This window comes from Mus musculus, chromosome 4, assembly GCF_000001635.26.
Source record: "Mus musculus strain C57BL/6J chromosome 4, GRCm38.p6 C57BL/6J".
Classification (NCBI taxonomy): Eukaryota; Metazoa; Chordata; class Mammalia; order Rodentia; family Muridae; genus Mus; species Mus musculus.
Window position 1 is genome coordinate 133,767,841 of NC_000070.6, and position 23,499 is coordinate 133,791,339.

The 23,499-nt window shown below is 45.0% G+C and overlaps 2 long non-coding RNA genes across 5 annotated transcripts; one reads left to right on the forward strand and one right to left on the reverse strand.

Moving 5' to 3' along the window:
- Window positions 1-287: 287 nt before the first annotated feature.
- Gm30019 lies at window positions 288-7,934 on the reverse strand. 3 transcript variants are annotated; one of them, XR_003955286.1, is made up of 3 exons: window positions 7,702-7,934; window positions 6,918-7,134; window positions 288-1,412 (listed from the first exon to the last, which is right to left on the reverse strand). It is a non-coding gene; the product is annotated as a predicted gene, 30019 (long non-coding RNA). The 3 variants fall into 3 exon arrangements; XR_390818.3 differs by having other exon boundaries at window positions 7,544-7,933; XR_003955285.1 differs by having other exon boundaries at window positions 7,744-7,779.
- Window positions 7,223-13,439, forward strand: Gm29942. 2 transcript variants are annotated; one of them, XR_390816.4, is made up of 3 exons: window positions 7,223-7,351; window positions 7,546-7,844; window positions 13,248-13,439. It is a non-coding gene; the product is annotated as a predicted gene, 29942 (long non-coding RNA). The 2 variants fall into 2 exon arrangements; XR_390817.4 differs by having other exon boundaries at window positions 7,546-7,709.
- The last annotated feature ends 10,060 nt before the right edge of the window (window positions 13,440-23,499 follow it).

Genomic DNA, 23,499 nt, shown 5'->3' on the forward strand with positions numbered 1-23,499 from the left:
AGGAGGGGGGACATCTATGGGGATGTAAAGTGAGTAAATATAAAGAAAACAAATACAGTTATCTCAGCACTCAGGAGGGACTTAATCCTGAAAGTTCCAGGCCAGCCTGGTCTCTGGAATAAATTTCAGGCCATCTGGGGCTACATAGCTACACTCAAGGTCTTGAAACAAAATGAGGCAATGGCCGGGCAGTGGTGGCGCACGCCTTTAATCCCAGCACTTGGGAGGCAGAGGCAGGCAGATTTCTAAGGTCGAGGCCAGCCTGGCCTACAGGCCCACCAGGGCTACACAGAGAAACCCTGTCTCGAAAAACAAAACAGAAAATGAAGCAATGGCCAGAAAAATAGTAGGTAAAGTGTGTGCTATGCAATAATGACGACCTGAGTTCAGGTCCCAGCCTCCACATAAAAAGCTGGGTTCCTGTAATCCAACCAGGGAGGTGGAGACACGGACTCCGGGAACTCGCTGCTCAGCCAGTCTAGCTGAATCACAGTCTAGGTTTAGTCAGAGACCTTGTCTCAGAAAGCAGGATGGTGCTAAAGCCATCGCTGAGTGATTCAGAGCACTGGCTGCTCTTTCAGAGGACCCAGGTTCTGTTCCCAGCACCCATATGGTTGCTCAGAACCTCGTGTGTATATATAGCTCAAGTTCTAGGGATCTGACTTCCTCTTTTGACCTCCAAGGCATGTGGTTCCCACACAGAAATGTGGGTAAACCAAGGTAGAGAGCAGAGGGTGACAATCTGACCCTTGACCTTGGCCTGCACAGGTACCTACCCACAACACACAGACACACACACACACACACACACATGCAAACATGCACATGCACAACGCTCACACATGTACTCACAGAAGGAAGCTACTCCTTAATTCTCTATGCCTGCATATAGGTAACTCTGAGCAACCGATGATGGGTGTTGTGAAAAGGATCAATTTTCAAAAGTAGGTGTGTTGCTTGTTTGTTTACATTGAAACCTAACAAACTGCCTCTACTGACATGACACAACAGATCTTGCTGGTGACAATGAGGATTTGTGGCAGGCATTTCCTTCGAGAGACTAGACAAGCAACAAAATTGGGGTGAAAAAAATAGAAAAAAGACAGAAAGAGAACAAACAAGTTGGGCAGGCTTTTCTGTCTGTCTCTGTCGCAGAGAAGACTGGGCAGGGTAGGTAAGAGAGGACAAGACGCCTGCACGTCTGTATGTGCCTCTCTGTGCCATGGTTGGAAGCAGCAGTGTCTTGTGATGTCACTCTGGCCAGCCCTGTGCTTGTGACACTTGTGACATCCTTCCAAGTGTCAGTACTGCTTCTTCTACACAGCAGGAGGCCAGCCAGGGCCTACTGAGTAGTTGCTCACTCTAAAGCTGGGTTTCCCAAACTCTTCCTCTCAAGGGTTCCCCGACTTATCCTAAAGGAAAAGAAAAACAAAGAGACTCTAAAACAAGATGAAAAGATATCCACGACAAATGTAAGAATCACTTTTATCCCAGCATTCAAGAGTTCAAGGTCAGCCTGATCTACATAGTGAGTGTTCAAGGACACCCAGGATTTAGGCAGGCCCTGGAGGCACACTGCTACAATTTTAGCACCTGCTGGAAAGTAGAGGAAAAGGCAGGCAGGGCTGTATAAAAAGACCCTGCCTGCTAGGCGTGGATTCCTTTAATCCCAGCACTCAGGAGGCAGAGGCAGGCAGATTTCTGAGGTCCAGGCCAGCCTGGTCTACAAAGTGAGTTCCAGGCCAGCCAGAGCTATACAGAGAAACCCTGTCTCAAAAAACAAAAAACAAAAATCAAAACAAAAAAAAGACCCTGCCTCAAACCCAACTTTCTGTCAGAATTCACTAGGTTCCGTCAGGAACAATGCCAGAAGTTTGAAACCAGCCTGGCCTACAAAGTAAGTTTTTCAAGTTATCCTTAGCTACAATGTAAGACAGTGTTTCAAACAAAACAAAGCAAAACCAGGAATGGACTAGGGAAATTTTTGGGTGGGCAAAACACCTGCCATGCAAGGGTCAGAACCTGAGTTCAGGGTCCCAGAACGTGGACACGTGGACACCGAGGCTTGCATCTACACTCACCACACACCTGTGGAGAGATGGGAGGCAGAGGCAGGACAATCTCCACAAGCTCATGGGCCTGCTAGCTTGGTATATCTACCACAGCAAACTAGAACTCCTATCTTAAACAAGGGGAAAGTTTAAGACCTATGCAGATGTTTCTTCTGACCTCTGCACACACACACACACACACACACACACACACACACACACACACACACACCCCGCAATACAAAAACCCACTCACAGGAATATAAACGAAGGGATTCAGACAACAGGGAAATTATTTTTTATGGATCTTCCTGGAGTTCTACATAGCTAAGTCTTCTTCAAATGGATGAAGAAAAAAAAAAGTGTGTGTGTTTTTAAACTAAACCCAGGGCCTCATGCATACTAGGGTGTCTTAGTCAGGGTTTCTATTCCTGCACAAACATCATGACCAAGAAGCAAGTTGGGGAGAAAAGGATTTATTCAGATTACACTTCCATGTTGCTTTTGATCACCAAATGAAGTCAGGACTGAACTCAAGCAGGTCAGGGAGCAGGAGCTGATGCAGAGGCCATGGAGGGATGTTCTTTACTGGCTTGCTACCCCTGGCTTGCTCAGCCTGCTCTCTTATAGAACCAAGACTACCAGCCCAGGGATGGCACCACCCACAAGGGCCCTCCCCCCTTAATCACTAATTGAGAAAATGCCCCACAGCTGGATCTCATGGAGGCATTTCCCCCACTAAAGCTCCTTTCTCTATGGTAACTCCAGCCTGTGTCAAGTTGACACACAAAATCGGTCAGTACAATTGACCCCTTGTCAACTTGACACACAAACACATCACTATTAAGCCTCACTCAACCCTTACTTTTTTATTTATCCCCAAGATCTAAATAACTTTAAAAGTCCCACAGTCTTTACATATTAAAAGTTCAATCCCTTTAATGAAAATGTCCAATATCTTTTAAAATTCAAAATCTTTTAAAAATTCAAAGTCTCCTAACTGCGGGCACCACTAAAATACTTTCTTCCTTCAAGAGGAAAAAATATCAGGGCACAGTCACAATCAAAAGCAAAATCAAACTCCAACCGACCAATGTCTGGGATCCACTCACGATCTTCTGGATTCCTCCAAGGGCTTGGGTCACTTCTCCAGCTCTGCCCTTTGTAGCACACACCTTCTAGGCTCCAGACACCTGTATTTCACTGTTGCTGCTGTTCTTGGTGGTCATCTCATGGTACTGGCATCTACAAAACACTGCTGTCTTCTGCTGCAACTAGACTTCACCAATAGCCTCTCACAGGCTCTCTTCATGGTGCCAAGCCTCAACTCCTTTGCATGACCTCTTCAGTCCTGGGCCATCAACTGCAACTGAGGCTGCACCTTCACCAATGGCCTTCCATGATCTTTCACAGTGCCAAGTCTCAGCTGCTCTTCGTGACCCCTTCATGCCTTCAAAACCAGTACCACCTGGGTGACTCTTACCCAAGTCCAGCCACAGCACAAGGTACAACCTTGGCTATCTCTGGAACACAGCCTCTGTGCTCTCAGAATACATTTCCCAGATTTCACCTCAACGATGCTGGTCTCTTCTTAATCACTGCTAATTTCTTAGCTCCAGCTAACCAGCATCAATAGTCCCAGTAATGCAAAGTTTTGCTTTAGTAGCTCTGGTATCTTGTCAATCACAGCTGATTCTTCAGCCCCAGCTAACCAGAACCACAGACTCTTCACAATCAAAATAGCAAAAGCCCTGATAAGAGTCTTTAATCTTCTCTCTGAAATTTCACAAACCAGACCTCCATCTTCTGCACTGTTCTCAACATTATCTTCCAAGCTCCTACACAACATCTCACAGAGTTCTTAACAAGGAATGGATCTTCTAGCCCAAAGTCCTTCCACAGTCCTCCCCAAAACATGGTCAGGTTGTCACAGGAATACCCCACTCCTGGCATCAATTTGTCTTAGTCAGGGTTTCCATTCCTGCACAAACATCATGACCAAGAAGCAAGTTGGAGAGGAAAGGGTTTATTCAGCTCACATCCCTCCATGACCTCTTTATCAGCTCCTGCTTCCAAACCTTCTTGAGTTTCAGTCCTGACTTCCTTTAGTGATGCACAGCAATGTGGAAATGTGAGCTAAGTAAACCCTTTCCTCCCCAACTTGCTTTTTTGTCAAGACTTTTGTGTAGGAATAGAAACCCTGACTAAGACATCGGGAAACACTCAACTATGAAGTTAACTCAACCCTGACCTCAAAGAAACTTCCATACTACTGAAATATTAAGAGGGAGAAGGTCAGGCCGGGTGTGGTGGCACATGCCTTTAATCCCAGCAGGAGACAGAGGCAGAGGGATCTCTGAGTTCGAGGCCAGCCTGGTCTACAGAGTGAACCCCAGGACAGCCAGGGCTACAGAAAGAAACCCTGTTTAGAAAAACAAAACCAGGCCAGGTTTGGTGGTGCATGTCTTTAATCCCAGCACTCTGGTGGCAGAGGCAGAGGGATCTCTGAGGTTGAGGCCAGCCTGGTCTACAGAGTGAGTTTCAGGACAGCCAGGGCTATACAGAGAAACCGTGTCTCAAAAAAAAAAAAAAAAGAAAAAAGGAAAAAGAAAAAGAGGGAGAAGGTCTAGAAAAAAATATGCTCATGACTTTAGGTTCAAATCTTAGTACCAAAAGAAAAAGATAATTATGGAATAAAGTAGTTATGGAAAGGAAAATAGTAGAGTGTCCATGTCCCACAAATAAGACAATAATAAAGCTATTATGTATGAGTCATATTGTCTCTACTGTTCACATAGTCATTTGATTGACAGATAGCCCTGTTCTACAAAAAAAAAAAAAATCAAGGCTGATATAGACTAATCATTACAAAATAACAATAATAAAAAATACACCAGATTCCTCTCTCTCTCTCTCTGTATCTGTCTGCCTACCTGTCTTGCTGTCTCTGTCTGTCTGTCTGTCTCCTTTTATGTTTTGATGGAGACTCTCTGTAGCTGGGCCTTGAGCTCTCATTACCCTGTTTAAGCCTCTCAAGTATAGAGACTGTAAGTGTCCACAACCTCACCTAGCTAAAACTCTACTTTCTTAGAAATTAGGTCCTGGGTTTTTGTTTGGTTTTTGGTTTTGTTTTTTGTTTTTGTTTTACACACATTTAAAAATAGAGACTAAGCCGGGCATGGTGGCGCACGCCTTTAATCCCAGCACTCGGGAGGCAGAGGCAGGTGGATCTCTGAGTTCGAGGCCAGCCTGGTCTACAAAGTGAGTTCCAGGACAGCCAGGGCTATACAGAGAAATCCTGTCTCGAAAAACCAAAAAAAAAAAAAAAAAAAAAAAAAGAGACTAAATTATACAATATTACCAGTGTCCTTTTCTATGTCTTGCTAGTATTAGTGCGTGTGTGTGTGTGTGTGTGTGTGTGTGTGTGTGTGTGTGTGTGTGTGCCACTGTGTGTATATGGAGGTCAAATGACTCTTGGGAGATGTGCTATGGTGAGGGATGGTCTTTTTCTAGATGCACTGCTGCTCCAGGCTGGCTTGCCCATGAATTTCCAGGAGATTGCTCAGCTCCCTGCAGATGTGCTGAGGTTAGACCACTTAGGGTATTTCCTGTAGGTCCAGAGGTGCAGCACAAGGCATCAGGCTGACAGACAAGCGATTATATCCATACAGCCATCTCCCCAGCCCAGGCCCAAAACCTTTTTTTTTTTAAAGATTTATTTTTATTATTTGTGTCTGTCTGTGTCTGTGTGTTGAGTGAATATCATATGTGTGTGAGTGCCTAAGGAGGCCAGAACTCCAGGTCCGTGGAGTTAGAGGTATGAGTAACTGATATGAGTATTGAGAACTAAACTCTGGTCCTCTGGAAGAACCCGAAGCACTCTTAACTGCTGAGCCATCTCTCCAGCCCAAGCCTGAAATCCATGTTCCTTGGGCCTCCACTTCCAAAGCACTTGGTTGGATTATATATGAGCAACTGGCTTCAGAGTCATTATGTAGCCCAGGCTAGCTTCACCTTGTAGGGATACTCTTATGTAGCCCAGGCTAGCTTCACCTTGTAGGGTTACTCTTATGTAGGCATTGCAGATGTGCTGGCATTGCAGATGCGGGCTGCTATGGCTGCCCTGTTCTTTTTGTATTTATCACACTTATTTATTTGTTTACTTTATTGTGCATGAAGACATAAGAGTGTCCAGGTGCAGGTATCAGGGTCATCAGATAAACTGTAGGAGTCCGTTCTCTCCTTTCACTGTCTCTGTCCCAAGGAGTGAACTTCACAGTAAGTGACTTACATATGGAGTCACCTTTCTGGCGTTTGCTTGTTTGTTTGTTTGTTTGTTTGTTTTAAGTAACAGCACTGAGATATAATCACCATCTCGGGCTGGAGAGATGGCTCAGCAGTTAAGAGCAGGCACTGTTCTAGAGGACCTGAGTTCAGTTCCCAGCACCCACATTAGGTGGTTCAAACCACCTGTAACTCCAGCTCTAAGAGGTGCCACACCCCTTGGCCTGCTGGGTCATCTGCACATGCCCAGACACAGACACACAAATATAAAGAATTTTTTAAAAAATGATGGAAATAAATTCTTTAAAAAACAAAACAAAAACCAATCTAGTCCTATCCAGAGTTTCAGAACATCATCACCGTGCAAAGAAACCCCTTATTTTCAGCAGTTTTCTACAGCTCAATGCTGCAGTCCTACTTCCGGTCTGTGGAGCTGCTTATCACAGACATGTCATATAAATGGGAGCATACCATGTATGTTAGACAGCCTCCCCCTTCCACTTCTCCATAGGCTAAGGATGGCGCCTTCTATTGAGTTTCCTTTTGCCGTCTTCTCCCTGGGACTTGAGAGCTCCAGCTTACCTGGCCCTTGGCCAAGCTTCCTCAGGCACATGCAGGGACTGCCAGTGCTGCCACCTTATGCCCGTTTCTTGAAGTAGTGGACAGTGGGTCAAGCTCTCTCTCCATCCAAGACTCCTGCTCCTCCGTATTTCTCTGGCAATCAAGGCTGTGTGGCCCAGGACACAGTGTCACCAGGAGAGGTCAAGGGTGTGCTACCTTAGGATGATGTCCCAGGTGCCTGCAAAGGACCAAGAGAGAAAGAAGCGTGTGTGTATTTGTGTGTGTGTGTGTGTGTGTGTGCATGCGCGCGCGCAAATGCATGCAGGTCTCAGGGGAACTCCGCCGCAGACACTCTCTTCCTGATTCTCTTGGCTCCCAGTGCTCGCCTCGAATCACCCCACTTTTGTTTCCCCATGTGACTCTTCAGGGACCAGGGAAGCTAACCATCTCTCAAGGTTTGTTTCCATCTGGGCTAATCCTGTTGCCACTTCCAGGGGTCACTATAGTGGTGTGTTTGGACATCGGTATGCATAAGTTATGCCTATTTTTAAAAGGGGCAAAGGCACTCTAAAGAGACTACTACCCATAATGCAGAGCAAAGGGAACAAGATTTTCTCTTCCCCTAAGTGGAGATGTTCTTTTCTCACAGAGGAAGCTCCCCAGCACTGAGTTTTTGTCACGAGGCGTATCTGAACTGAAAATCTTCCCAAGGACAGCTAGCGTGAAATGCAGTGAAATGTCACCGGATTCTGGAGCCTGCGTCTGCGACCCTCTGTGAGGTGACATGGAGGTGTCAGCAAACAACCTTTATAGGTTATTATCCATTGCACCATACTTCCGTAGTAACCTGAGTCTCCACTTCACATTCTCGCTCCTGGGAAGGACGGTTCAACTGAAGCTCACGTGCTCACTGCCGTTCTTTCACATTCTTTGGAAAAACGAATGAGTGTAAGACAGTTCTGTGGGTACAGCTAACAAGCATGAGGGCCCGAGTTCGGTAGCTGGGACCCCACATGGACGGGGGAGAGAGTTGACTCCTGCCAGTTGTCCTCTGGCCTCCTCACACAGAGACAGGGTCTCTCTACATAATTCTGACTGTCTTGAAATTCACTATGTAAACCAGGCTGGACTCAAACTCAGAGATCTGCCTGCCTCTGTCTCCCAAGTGCTGAAATTAAAGGTGTGCACTGCCACTGGCTGACTTAAAGGATGACTTTTAGAATAGTTTTTCTCCTTCCAGTGGGTGCCAGGATCAAACTCTGGCTATCAAGCTTGCGCGGCAAGCTCTTCACAGGCTGAGCCAACGTGGTGACCCATGAAAGTTATTCCTTTCTCTGTTCCTGTTTTTGTTTTCTTGTTTGTTTGTCTTTTCTTTTCTTTTCTTTTCTTTTCTTTTCTTTTCTTTTCTTTTCTTTTCTTTCCTTTTCTTTTCTTTTCTTTTCTTTCGAGACAGGGTTTCTCTATATAGCCCTAGCTGTCCTGGAAATCACTCTGTAGATCAGGCTGGTCTTGAACTCAGAAATCTGCCTGCCTCTGGGATTAAAGGCATGCACCACTACTGCCCGGCAAGACAGGGTTTTCTGTATAGTTCTGTCTTGGAAATCACTCTGTAGACCAGGCTGGCCTCAAATACAGAGCTTTGTCTGCCTCTGCCCTGCCCCTGCCCATGCCCTGCCTCTGCCCATGCCCCCCAGCCCGGCCCGGCCCTGGCCCCGGTGGCCAGGCTGGTTAAAACTCTGTCTCAATAAAAGAAGAAAAACAAACAAACAAATCCAAAAAAACCTCACCTTGAGCTGGGTGTGGTAACACATGCCTTTAATCTCAGCATTCTGGAAGCAGAGGCAGGCAGATCTCTGCGAGTTTAAGGCCAGGGGTAATGTAGAGAGATAGTCTCAAAGGAATAAACAAACAATAACAACAACAAAAGAATAGGAATGGACACTCTGGAAACTCACATTAAATTTTACAGTTTTACACATTCAACGTCAAATATGTTTTATGGGCTTATCCCCCACCAAAATTTTAAAAATCCGTTACAGAACTAGAAAAATAATTACGAATGAAATAAAATGTCATTTAATATAGAATTTAAATAATTTTAAATTCTAGTCAATATGTTTATATGTAAACAAATGTGCACATGGATATAGTTTAACAGGACGAGAGAACAGAAAGGCTAAACGTGAGGAAGGATTCGATGCACGGAATTGACAGGAGTTACGTTTGGTTTGTTTTCTGGGTTGTTTTTTTGAGACAAGGTCTCTCTTGTGTAGCTTTAGCTGTCCTAGCACTCTGTAGATCAGGCTGGCCTCAAACTCAGAGATCCTGCTGTCTCTGCCTCTTGAGTGCTGGGATTGTGTGTGTGTGTGCCCGTGCATGCACACGTGTACGTGTGCATACATGTGTCCCTTCTGAGGGTGCCCAGGGAGAGCAGAAGGGAGTGTCACACACCCTGGAGCCAGAGCTCCAGACTGCTTTGAGCCTCCTGTAGGGGTGCTGGGATCCAGCCACAGGTCCTCTGGAAGAGCATCCAGGGCTCTTAACTGCTGAGCCATCTCTCCAGCTGCCACCTGACTTCTTTATTGAGCTAGGGTTTCTCACTGACTCTGGAGTTCATTTTTTGGCTATGTTGACCAGTCAGTGAGCTCCTGGGATCCATCTGAATATGCACGTGGCCCACCTTTTACAGGAGTGTTGGGGAATCAAGACTCTTGTCCTCCTATATGTATACCTACTGAACCATTTCCCGGGCCTGGGTGTGGATACGTGGCATCTGTGTGTGTGCATGGAAGTGTGTGGGAGAGGGACAGAGGCCTGGGGTTCTTATTGAGTGGCTTCTTAGATCATTCTGCATCTTAGTTTTTGAGACAGGGTCTCTCATGGACTTTGCATCTCACCAAGTAGCTGAGCTGGTTGGCCAGTGAGAGTTCGGGATCTGCCTATCTCTGTTCCCCTGCTCACCAGAGATGCACCACACATACGTAACGTTCACATGTAGCTCTCCTTTGGCCAGGTATCGTGATGGGTCACACCTGTAATCCCAGCCCTATGGAGGATGATGGATGAGGACTGGCAAGAGAACAAGACCTTTGTCTTAAATTCTTTTTTAATTCCTCTAATTTCCAATTTCTTTTTTGTTTGTTTGTTTTGTTTTGTTTTGTTTATCAGGCTGGTCTTGAACTCAGAAATCAGCCTGCCTCTGCCTCCCAAGTGCTGGGATTAAAGGCGTGCGACACCAAGCCCAGCTCCGGCCAATTTTTTTTTTTTTTTTTTTTTTGAGACAGGGTTTCTCTGTATAGTCCTGGCTGCCCTGGAACTCACTTTGTAGACCAGGCTGGCTTCGAACTCAGAAATCCTCCTGCCTCTGCTTCCGAAGTGCTGGAATTAAAGGCGTGTGCCACCACCATCTGGCTGATTTCCAATTTAAACCACTGGTCTTTCTGGCACTGTGTAAACAAAATCTGGGTAACTCACAAACCTGGCAGAATTCTTACAGATTACAGCAAGCCTTCTTCCAAAAGCAGTTTGAGTTTAATTTTTTTGTTTTACTGTTTGATAGGAGATGGAGGGCTTTTTGCTTGGTTTTGTTCTCTGAAGCAGTCTCCTGCAGCCCAGCTAGCCTAGGATGACCTCATAACAGCTAAAGGGCTCCTGGGTTTTTTGTTTTTGTTTTTTGTTGTTTTTTTTTTTTATGTTTTGATTTGGTTTTGGGAGACAGAGTCTCTTGTACCCCACAATGGCCTTGAAACCACGACCCTCCAGCTTTCCAAGTGCAGGCATGAGCCACCATGCTTGGCTCAGGGGTTACTTTTTCTGTGTATGTATGAATGTGAGTGCACATGTGCCGTGGTGTCAGGGGACTATCTCAAATGTCTTTTTAAGGTTTATACTTTTATTCATGTGTGTGTGCAGGTACCCAAAGAAGCCAGAAGGGTCCCTTGGAGATGGACCTACAGGCACTTATGAACCACTGTGGGTTCATAAATTTGTGTCCTCTGGAAGAGTAATGGTATTCCCGTTTATGCCTCCCATCTCCTTTAAGAGCTCTGGGATTACAGATGCCATGTATACCTCCTGATTTGGGTTTGGGGTGTTCAAACTCATGTCCTCATGCTTGCAGAGCAAGTGACTTTACTTACCAAGGGCTCAGTCTTTCTTCTTTGTTTGGTTTTTCAAGACCAGGCTTCTCTGTGTAGCCCTTGCTATCCTGGAATTTGCTCTGTAGACCAGGTTGGCCTCATACTCCAAGATCTGCCTGTGAAGTTTTCTATAACAACTAATGTACACGCATTTAAAAAAATTTTAAAGTCATAAAATTTTCATTAACAAGTCATGAGAGTACATAGCTGTTATTCCAGCACACAGACGCACGAAAGCCAAGAGTTTAAGATTCCCCTTACTACATAGTAAGCTAGAAGCCAACATGGGCTACATGTGACCCTGTCTCCAAAGAAAACAGCAAAATTCCAAAAGAAAAAATAATAAACCTGACTATTTAAGAAGCAGCAATAGGATGATCAAAAGTTTAAGGTTATGCTCAGCAACACAGCAGGTCTGAGACTGGGGTAGATGAAGCCCTGGCTCAAAAGAAGAGAAGAGAATTTAGTATTTGGAGGGGAGGTGTAACTAAATGATAGACCACATGATTAGCATGCTGTCCTTAGCATAATGAGTAGAAGGGTGGATGGGTGGATAGTAGGTACGTAGACAGATAGATTGACAGACAAACAGATAGACAGATGAGGCTGGGTATCCAATATGCCAAGCTAACAGAGTTCCTTGACAATAAACACACTCTATGATGACTATAATGCCCTACAATTCAGGCATATAGACATTAAACCACTTAACCAAAATCATAGTAGTATTAAAAAGAATAGCTAATACTCAAATCAAATTTTGAAGTCCAAAAAAAATCTTGATTTTTATTAATGTATTGTATGTATACTTACTATTAAAAAAGCCATTGACATCTCACAAGATCTGGAAGGCAGCTGGGCAATCCTGGGCTAATCAGAGGCAAGGGCTCCTTCCAGGGTGCTGCTTTGCCCTTTCTTAGGCTTTTCACCTCAGGTGCAGATCAGGATTTAGTGTCAGGTTTCTGTAGACCCCTCCGGAGTGGCTGCTGCAGACAGGAGTGGGCAAGGCACTCAGAGAGCCTGGAAATTGAAGGAAAGGGGAGACAGGACCCTTGGCTGCCCTCAGGATGGGGGACTTGGAGTGGCTATTCTCCAACCTGTACACCTCACCCAATTCCCTCGTTCTTTACTCTTTCTTTCTTTCTTTCTTCCTTATTTTTCTTGTCTTTTTTCTTTTATCCTTTATTTTCATTTATTTTGTTTTTGTTTTTGTTTTTGTTTTTTGTTTTTTGTTTTTTGCTTTTTTTTTTTCTGTGTATCCCTGGCTGTCCTGGAACTCACTCTGTAGACCAGGCTGGCCTCAAACTCAGAAATCCGTCTGCCTCTGCCTCCCGAGTGCTGGGATTAAAGGCATGGACCATCACGCCCGGCTCTGTTTTTGATTTTGAGAGGGTTTTTCTACATATCCCCACCTGTCCAGAACCTCACTCTGTAGACCAGGCTGGCTACAAATTCACAGAGATCTGCTTTCCTCTGCCTCCTGAGTCCTGGGATTAAATGTGTGCACCACCACTGCCAGGTCCTACCTCTTTCTAGGTCTCAGACCTAGCCATCTATCTAGTCTCAAGGTCTGTATTCCTGCCATGAAATGGGGCTGGCTTCCATATACCATTCCTGATCAATCTCAGAGACTAGTATATAATGGTGACCAAGTTGACCATGGGCCCAATGGTAATAAATGTCAACTAGGGCTGGATGGTGGTGGTGCACACCTTTAATCCCAGCACTCAGGAGGCAGAGACAGGCAGATTTCTGAGCTCGAGGCCAGCCTGGTCTACAAAGTGAGTTCCAGGACAGCCAGGGCTACACAGAGAAACCCTGTCTCAAAAAACCAAAAAACCAAAAACCCAAAACCAAAAAACCATCTGGGGCTAGAAGTAAGATGACTCGCACATTCTCCCTTGCTCTTTCAGGCTGCCAACCTGTGTAGATGCCCATGGGAAAGCACGGGAGTCTCCCATCATACCCTTGGGAATGGGACTTTTAGCACTGGATCCTCCTTCAGCTAATCCTGTAGATGACCGTGCCTACCAAGGTTTTGCCTGTAATCCTGTGGTTTGAATATGAAATGTACCACAAACCTCCACAAGGCCTACCAATGTGAATCGTAGCCCAGTGCTTGAGGGGTCCCCTGAGGGCCTGTGGCCAGTCTTTTGCTTTTTTTCTCTTTCTCTGCCTCCTGGAGGCCATAAGTGGCTTTGTTCCTCACCAGATACTCGCTGCCTCAGAAGCACTAGAAGCAAAGGAGCCGATGAACACAGACATGCCTCTGAGGCCATGAGCCAAAATCCACTATTCTGCTTCTCAAACTGTTCTCTTCAGTGTTTGTCACACTGACAGACAGCTCACAACCCTCATGAAGGAGTTTGAGCCACAGGACCCCCGGCCTCAGACTCAGAAACTATGTGAGGTATGTTTTAAGTTGCTAAATTTGAAATTTGGGGAACTTGTTATTGTGGTTAGTTTGTATCTTTTTTTGTTTGTTTGTTTTTGGTTTTGTTTTGTTTTGTTTTGTTTTGTTTTGTTTTGTTTTGCTTTGCTTTGTTTTGTTTTGTTTTAGAAACAGGGATTCGGGCTGGTGAGATGGCTCAGTGGGTAAGAGCACCCGACTGCTCTTCCGAAGGTCAAGAGTTCAAATCCCAGCAACCACATGGTGGCTCACAACCATCTGTAACAAGATCTGATTCTCTCTTCTGGAGTGTCTGAGGACAGCTACAGTGTACTTACATATAATCAATAAATCAATAAATAAATCTTTAAAAAGAAAAAAAGAAAAAGAAACAGGGATTCTCTGTGCAGTCCTGGCTGTCCTGGAACTCACTCTGTAGACCAGGCTAGCCTCGAACTCATAGAGATCCACCTGCCTCTGCCTCCCAAATTCTGGGATTAAGTGTGTGCTCTCCCACTGCTCTGTGAACTTTCCGATTCTCCCCTGCACCTCCCAAGTGCTGGCATTACAGGCCTTTACCACTCCACCAGGTTTCATATGACTCTGGGGTCAACACAGCTGTAAGGCTCTCTGGGAGTTCAAGGCCATCTTGGTCTATGTACTGAGTTCCAGGACAGCCAGGGCTATGTAGAGAGACCCTGTCTCAAAAAACTAAAACCAAACCAAACAAACATAAATCCTGAAACTCCTCAGGAATAATTAGACACAAAAGCATCTACGTGAGGGAGTATGTAGGCTCTTGTGGAAAAGATGTTCTTGTTTTGAGACAAAGTCTTGTTTCATAGTCTAGGCTGGCCTGGAATTCCCAATCCTCTTTTCTCAGCCTCTCATGCACTGAGACGAGAGGTGGATGCTACCACAGGGGCCTTAATTCTATATTGTCTCAGTCGTCTCTTGGCTCGTTGGTTTTTGTCAACTTGATATACGCTAGAGTCATCTAGAAAGAAGGAAGCTCATCTGAGAGAATGTTTCCATTAGACTGACCCGTAGGTAACTTTACAGGAACATTTTCTTGATTAATAGTTGCTAGGATGGCTGGAGAGATGGCTCAGTGGTTAAGAGCACTGACTGCTCTTCTGAAGGTCCTGAGTTCAAGTCCCAGCAACCACATGGTGGCTCACAACCATCCGTAATGAGATCTGATGTCCTCTTCTGGTGTGTCTGAAAACAGCTACAGTGTACTTAGATATAATAATAAATAAATCCTTTTTAAAAAAATAGTTGCTAGGAGTAAGCCCAGCCCATTATGAGAGTTGCCATCCCAGGGAAAGTGGTCCTGAGTTGTAGAAGAAAGATAGCTGGGGCTGGAGAGATGGCTTAGTGGGTAAGAGCACTGACTGCTCTTCCGAAGGTCCTGAGTTCAAATCCCAGCAACCACATAGTGACTCACAACCATCCATAATGAGATCTGATGCCCTCTTCTGGGGTGTCTGAAGACAGCTAGAGTGTACTTGCCTATAATAAATAAATAAATAAATAAATAAATAAATAAATAAATAAATAAATAAATAAATAAATCTAGAAAGAAAGAAAGAAAGAAAGAAAGAAAGAAAGAAAGAAAGAAAGAAAGAAAGAAAGAAAGAAAGAAAGAAAGAGAAAGATAGCTGAACAAACCAGGAAGAGCAAGCCAGCAAACTTCAGGTCCTGTGTGAAATTCCTGCTCCAACCTTCCTTCTTGAGGCATCCTAAGCTATAAGATGAAATAAACCCTCTCTTCCCCAAGTGTTTTATCACAGCAATAGAAAACAAACTAAGATAGTCTCCATCACTGGGGCAGAAACTACATTTAATTTCATTAAGCCACATTCAGGAGAGCAACAAACGAAGTGATCAGTTTGTGGATGGCCTAGGAACTGATTGTCTGAGGAACTCTTCAGGAATTAAATGATGTCCTATCCCCTCCGTTTGTAAGGCCACGTGTAGTGGTAGAAATCTTTAATCCCAGCACTCCGGAGGCAGATCTCTTGGGAGTTCCAGGCTGACCATGGCTACAGAGTATAGCTGAGACGCTGTCTTTGGAGAAGCAGGGTTGAGAATGTAGTAGACACTGAGATCTGGGTTCAAGTCCCAGCACTGAAAGACAACAAAAAACAAACAGAGCTGAGGAGACAGTTCAGTCAGGAAAGGACTTGCCAGGCATGAAGACCTGAGTTTCAGTCCATAGCCCTCACATAAAACAGCCCTGCATGGCAGCATACATCTGTAACCCCACTGTTGGCAGGTGCCGAGCATCTGTAGGGAATGTGTACTGTTGATATGGGCATGGCCTGTCAAGGGCAGCCGTATCTCAGCCTTGTGGGAGAGCTGTAGCCTTTCCTGGGTAAGCTCAGGCGTATGGCAAAGCTTTCCTCTGGTCTGAGAGTGAATGCTGACAGGACGAGCTTTCTCCCTCTGGATGTTACAGCCTGAAGACTGCTCCTCTATTGGAAGGAAGGAAGGGTGCCTACAGAGATAACTAAGACAGCCACTGAGCTCAGTGCTGTGCAGTTACTCTGGTCCAACTGCATCTAATCAGCATGCAGAGTTACCAGGGTGCTTCGGTCAACCTGCCCGAGTCTGGCTTTTCTCATGTCTGTGTGTCTGTCCTTTCTTCATTCCCTTGACACCCCAGTTAAGTCCTCAGTCCCTGGAGCTATGCAAGGACAAGGTACAGATAGATCACTGGGATTTGCTAGCCCGGCAGCCTAGCAGAAGCAGAGAGTTCCAGGCCTGTGAGAGACCCTTTTAAAAAAACTGTAGAAAGATATCTTGTGTATTATACGGATGTATCAATTGACAACTGAAAAGCCTATGGCCTATGGCTTAGGCCTAGGCAGGAACTAGAGGTGGGGCATCCCGGAAAGAGAAAGGGTTCTGGGAGAGAGCCAGGAGGGAAATTTACCAGAAAGATGTCACAAGAGGGACACATAGCCGGGCGTGGTGGCACACGCCTTTAATCCCAGCATTTGGGAGGCAGAGGCAGGCGGATTTCTGAGTTCGAGGCCAGCCTGGTCTACAAAGTGAGTTCCAGGACAGCCAGGGCTATACAGAGAAACCCTGTCTCAAAAAAACAACAACAACAACAAAAAAACAAAAACAAAACACAAAAAAACAAAAAAACAAAAACCAAGAGGGACACATGATACCTGGGCATAGGTAAGCAGCCACATGGCAGAATGTAGGCTAGAATACACGGAATATTGTAAGTTATATCTAGTCAGAGAAAAGCCTAGCTATATGGCCAAGGTTTTTGTAAACATATTTTGAGTCTGAGTGTTATTTCTGGAAGCATGGGGCTGGGAGGAAAACCAAGGACTAACTTCTATAAAATGGCACCCAACTTGTGGCTCAGGGTGGGGGGAGGGGAAGTAGTTTTGAAACAGGTAGCTGTAGCATTTCCTGGATAAATAGACCTGCAAACAACAAAGGACAAATGTGAATTGCTTCTAACAATACCTAAAATTAACTTCTGGTATGAACCAGACACACACACACACACACACTGTTGTGGTTGCATGTGCCGGTAAAGACAGCACCTGGGAGGTAGAGACAGGAGGATCAGAAGTTTTGTTTTGTTTTGTTTTTTTAAAGATTTATTATTATTATTATTATTATTATTATTATTATTATTAATGTATACTATAGCTGTCTTCAGAAGAGGGTGTCAGATCTCATTATGGGTGGTTGTGAGCTACCATCTGGTTGCTGGGATTTGAACTCAAGACCTTCAGAAGAGCAGTCAGTGATCTTACCCGCTGAGCCATCTCCCCAGCCCAGATCAGAAGTTTAAAGTCATCTTTTGTTGCAGGAATGGCAGGGCCACCTGGGCGGGGGGGGGGGGGGGGGGGCTGTTTGGGAGCAAAAGCATTTCCTGCAGGAGGACCTAATTGAGGACTGCCTGAGAGACCAAGGATTGCTGATGCAGACACTGTCAACCAATCGGGAAGTGCCATTTAGAAGAGAAGCTTTCTGGGTGCCAATGGGGGCATGGGTGGAGAGTATTAAAGGAGCTTGCAGCAGCGTTCAGATGAGCTTGCTGTGGCGTTTCTCACCTGCTCCCAGAGTCTGTGTCATTGACTAGTGCCACCTGACCTCCAATCCCCAAGGGCAGGTAGGGTCGGGGCTGCAAGTAGTCTAGGGCATACACAACAATTTTTGACTACATAGCAAGTTCAAGGCTACTGGGCTATGAGAAACACTGCCTTTCAAAAAAAATTAAAAAAAAAAAAAGACAAAAACAAAGGAGGCTACAGGCTGGGTGGTAATTCAGAGAGCTGCTGGCTGGGCATAGGAATTTGAGTTTAAACTCTAGAATTCACATGCAAAGGCCAAGCATGGTGGTGGTACATGTGTATAATCTCAAGACCAGGAGGCAGAGGCAAATACATCCTTGAAGCTCGCTGGCCAGTCAGTTTGGTGTGTATGCAGTGGTCTTTAAACCCAGCACTTAGAAGGCAGAGACAGGCAAATCTCTGTGACTATGAGGCCGGCCTGATTTATAGAATCATTTTGAGGACAGCCAGAACTACATAGAGAAACCCTGTCTCAAAACAGAAGGACAGCCAGGTGGATAGCTTCTGAGAAATGACTCCTGAAGCCAGCTCTGGCCTCCACGAACATCCTCACACAATGCACACCCAACAACCACCATCAAATGAACTCGAACACACACACACACACACACACACACTTCCTTTCACTAACTATGGCAGTTTGGGGTTTCTTTCATGCAGTGACTTGTTAAACTAAATAAGAGCTTTTAGTACAACCACTTTATGCTTATCCCCGGCTGGCTTACAAATAAATGAGACTCAGACTATGGTTATTTTATTTGGCCTTGACAGTTACTGAAGGTATACCTCCCCAGCGGTGTACCCCAGATACTTGCTGTTTCTCCTGGCCATGTGCTCATGGTCCCTCTCCCCTCATGGCAGCTTCCTCTTCTCCCTTCTTCTGTCACTCTCCCCCCCACCAGGTCACTCTCAACCCTAACCTAACCTCTAATCCCTTCAGTAATTTGCTATAGCCAATTTTATATAGCCAATAGTTTTAAATCAAGGAACAAGGTTTGCATAATGAAAGCTTTTAAATGTGAGAAGTCACTTATAGGCCTAGAGTAATTCTTTGGGTATAAAATTTAGCATTATAATACATAGCAACAGACCAAACCTCAACAATTCTCATTTCTTTGTCTAACTTTAAAGGCTCTTTCTTTTATAGTAATAAACAACATACTCCAGGGACAATTATGAAATTATTATGAAAATTATTAAGCAAAAGTTACATTCAAAAAATCGTCTGTTTACATTTGGCTGCTCAGAAGAAAATACTCTATTATCTATCCTGGTGAGTTCAGAGTTCTGTATCTAAATCAATTTCTATCCTAATTTGTATTACCATCCGAAAATTACCTTCTTATACCTAAAACATTCTTTTAAATCCTAAACAACTTAACCTCATAGTAAGACTATGACTATTTAGTCTTCAGTCCTGTCAGAGATTTGAGAATATTATTTGGGTATGCAGGAAGCGTGGAAATGCAGTTTCCAAAAATCATAGACATCTGCCAGGCAGTGGTGGCGCACGCCTTTAATCCCATAATTTGGGAGACAAAGGCAGGCAGATTTCAGAGTTTGAGGCCAGCCTGGTCTACAGAGTGAGTTCTGGGACAGCCAGGGCTACACAGAGAAACCCTGTCTCAAAAAAAATAAAAATAAAAAACAAATTAAAAAATTTTTAAATTAAAAAAAAAACATCATGCATGGTAGTATATGCCCAAAGTCTCAGCACTTGAGAGGCTGAGGCAGGAGGATTGCTATGAGTTTGAGGCAAGAGTTAGTACAATAGCATAACCTGTCTCAAGAAACAAAGTACTAAAAAAAAAAAAAAAAAAAAAAAAAACACACACACACACAAAAAAAAACTTTTAATAATATCTCTTTATTAAACCATTTCTTGTTGCTGTTGTTGTTGTTCATTTTGTTTTTATCGTTTGTTTGGCGTTTTGTTTTTGTTGTTTTGCTTTGTTTTTGAGACAGGGTTTCTCTGTGTAGCCCTGGTTATCCTGGAACTCATTCTGTAGACCAAGCTGGCCTCAGAGTTCCAGATCTGCCCTACCTCTGCCTCCCAAGTGCTGCGATTAAAGGTGTGCGCCACCACTGCACAGTTAAACTAACTGTTTGAGAGGCAGAGGCTCACACTGTGCTCAGGCTGGCCTGGAATATATAGAACCCGTGCTAGCCTTGGTCAATCCTCTTGCCGGGGCCTGCTAGCCCCTGGGATTAAGCGGAGGGCCACAGTAGATCAGAGAGAGGAAAATAGGCTTGCTGCACTTCCAGTTTGCAGCTGGAGGGCACAGGACATGCACAAGGGCACAAGATACTCGTGGACGTTGCAGCCCCACTTACTGAACTAGCAAATCCAAAGGCAGCAGGTCTAGGTGCTCCAAGTTAGCAGAAAGGCCTGCAGTGAGGAGCCCACTCAACACATACAGAAGGCTCAGATGCCAACAGATGATGTGACCGACTGGTGAGAGAACAGTAGAGTAGAAATTGAAATACCTGGGGACCTCACCCTGCAGCACACTCAGAAATGGCTGTGCTGTAAGTACCCTTACCGTGGGATCAACAAGCCAGCAGATTTTATTTATTTTATTTTATTTGAAAAAGGTATTCACACAGCCCAGGCGGGCCTCAAACTAACCACGAAGCCAAGTCCTTGATCCTCTCACTTCTACCTCTGAGTGCTGAGATTTCGGACCCGTACCATCATAACAGGCTTCTACAGTGCAGGCACTCTCCCCACTGAACTACATCAGCCAGCTAAAGGCGGGGGAGTGTTTACATATGTCAGTATTCCAATTTACAAGATGAGAACCCAGCAAAGTGGTCCATTCTGAGTCAACTAAGACTGCTTTATTCAAGTTGTGTAAGTATACACGCCAATCAAAGGGGGCCAGAGCATCATTAGTTGAGTTAACAATGGCTAAAAGTAGAATCCGTCCATTTTCTCCTTAATTTCTACTACCTACTGCAGGGGCTTCAGACTGATGCACACCGACCTGTCCATTTCAAGTCCCATCAGTAAAAGAATGAGACCCTATCCTCCACAGGCAGCCTTTTGGTGGGTGGTGAACTGTTTGTTTGTTTGTTTGTTTGTTTCAAGGCAGGGTTTCTCTGTATAGCCCTGGCTGCTCTGGAACTCACTCTGTAGACCAGGCTGGCCTCAAACTCAGAAATCTGCCTGCCTCTGCCTCCTGAGTGCTGGGATTAAAGGCGTGTGCCACCATACCCCGCAAGGGTGGTGAACTTTTAAGGTCAGATAGAAAGAATTGCCATAAACTGGAAGCAAAATGGATCTATCTTAGATTGCCAAAATATACCCAAAACATGGAAAATATATCCTTGTCAGAAAGAGGATGCAGGGCTGGCAAGATGGCTGAGCAGGTAAGGATGCCCTACTGCCAGGCATGCCCACCTGAGTTCAAGCCTTGAACCACACAGTGAGAAGAGACGGCTTAGTGCACAAATTGTTCTCTGACCTCCACATGCACTCTATGGTACATAAACACACACATACATAGACACATACACAAACACATCTTTTTTGTTTGTTTTTGGAGACAAGGTTTCTTTGTGTAGCCCTGATTGTCCAAGAACTAGCTCTGTAAACCAGGCTGGCCTCGAACTCACAGTGACCTGCCTGCCTCTGTCTCCTGAGTGCTGGAATTAAAGCGTTTGCCACCAAAGCCCAGCAACCTCATTCTTTTTGTGTCAAAACTTTTCTTTGTTTCTTTTTTGAGACAGGGTCATTCTATGTAGCCTAGGCTAGCCTCCTACCTCAGTCTCTTGAGTGCTGAATTACAGGTGTACCACCGCACCAGCTAACATTCTACATCAAGTATAGCCTAAAATGGAAACCCAAAGGTGCCCGCCATGGATCATGCAGTCTTGAAGAGGAGCCAGCACTGTTCCCATAGTGTGTGACTGGAATATTCTTGTTTTGACCTGTTACTATAAGGACATCTCCGCTCCAGACTGACTTGCTAACCTGGAGGGTTTCACTAGTTAGTCCTCAGAGAAGACTAATTAATGGAAAGAAACTATTGCTTGGGGCATGGTGGTTGGTGTTTAATCCCAGCCCTCAGCAAGCAGAAGCAGGCAGATCTCTGAGTTCGAGACCAGCCTGGTCTACAGAGTGAGTTCTAGGACAGTCAGGGCTACACAGAGAAACCCTGTCATGAAAAACTGAAAAAAAAAAAAAAAAAAAGAAAGAAAAGAAAAAGAAAGAACTTAAAGCTAAAGAGAGCCTGGGTGCTTTCCCAGAAATAGACCATTCTGTTGTATCCAAAGCAACACATTCCATGTCATTACAGTCTCAGCCTATGATGACAATCATTCATTCAACACATGCGATGTGTGACACTCCTGGCCCTGTTCTAGACACAAAGATACAATGCTAGAGGACAAACGTCTCCACCACAAGAGACTTAAATTTAGTGTCTGGAGGCTATTGAGATGTATTCTACATATCACATATATCTCATATAAAATATATATCATATCATGAGCTTGTGCGTTGGAAGTGTGTGTGCATGCACACCCATGTGCTGACATAAGTTCTCATGTATTCCAGGCTAGCTTCAAACTCTCTCTGTAGCCAAAGAATGGCCACGAGCATCCCGTTCTCCTGCTTGTGATCATGTGAGTGCTCTATCAAGAAAGAAGGAAGGATAAGTCTTGACAATTGGATTAACAGCATGTAGGTGCCTGGTGATTTGACCGGAGGAATTTTTAGTTCAGTGGTTAGAGCAAAGCATAGTTAGGCTACGTTCAGGAGATTGCCAGGAGAAAAATTACAAATGTAGAGTAGACAAACAAGAAAGGAAAGACACCGTAAGCTCTAGGCTAACCTGGGCTGTAGAGTAAAAGTCTGAGAGCCGGGCAGTGGTGGCGCACGCCTTTAGTCCCAGCACTTGGGAGGCAGAGGCAGGCGGATTTCCGAGTTCGAGGCCAGCCTGGTCTACAGAGTGAGTTCCAGGACAGCCAGGACTACACAGGGAAACCCTGGCTCAGAAAAACAAAAACTGAAAACTAAAAAACAGAGTAAACAAAGCAACAACAACAACAAAATGTTCTCACATGGGCAAAGGATCTGAATTAACATTTCTCAAAAGAACGTTATTGTATGAAGCCAGAAATATTGGCATATTCCTGTAAATCCAGCCCTCAGGAGCTGAGGCAGTAGGCTCACATATTTCGAGGCTAGCTTGGATATCTTAGTTTCCTTTCTGTGCTGTGGTAAAAATACTGATCAAAAGCAAACTGAGGAATAGAATTACAATCGACCTCAGAAGCAGGTCAGGACAAGAACTCAAGGCAGGAACTTAAGAAGAAGACATGGAGGAAAGATGCTAACTGGCCTGCTCTATTGGGGGGACGTTCTGTGCACTGTATATTCAGATGCTCATTTCTAGGTAGAGATGACTATGTGAACATCTTGGGGGTGGTTCTGTTTGTATTCAGATGCCGATTTTGTTGTCATGACGCCCGGTTGCAGTCCTAAGGTTGTCATGGTCAAGCATCTCCAGTCTCAGTGCTTTGTAAGAGTTGGTTTTCATTCCCTATGATTGGTTAATAAAGAGCCGATTCAGCCAATGACTGGGCAGAGGAGAGAGGGAAAGCCTGACTTCCAATCCCAGTCAAGGAGTCCCAAAGAGACCAGAGGGAGAGAGAGACAGGAAGAAAGGAAGGTGTGGGAAAATCATGTGGATCGACCAGGAGGAGACCGTGAGGATACACACGGGAAAGAGCAAACCTGAACAGGACTCACATTACAGGTAAAGGACCACGTAGCTGGGAAGTAGCCAAGTAGCCAAACCATCAAGCTAGCATTGGAGGGTTAGAATAGATGAGTATAGCCGGGCGTGGTGGCGCACGCCTTTAATCCCAGCACTCGGGAGGCAGAGGCAGGCGGATTTCTGAGTTCGAGGCCAGCCTGGTCTACAGAGTGAGTTCCAGGACAGCCAGGGCTGCAT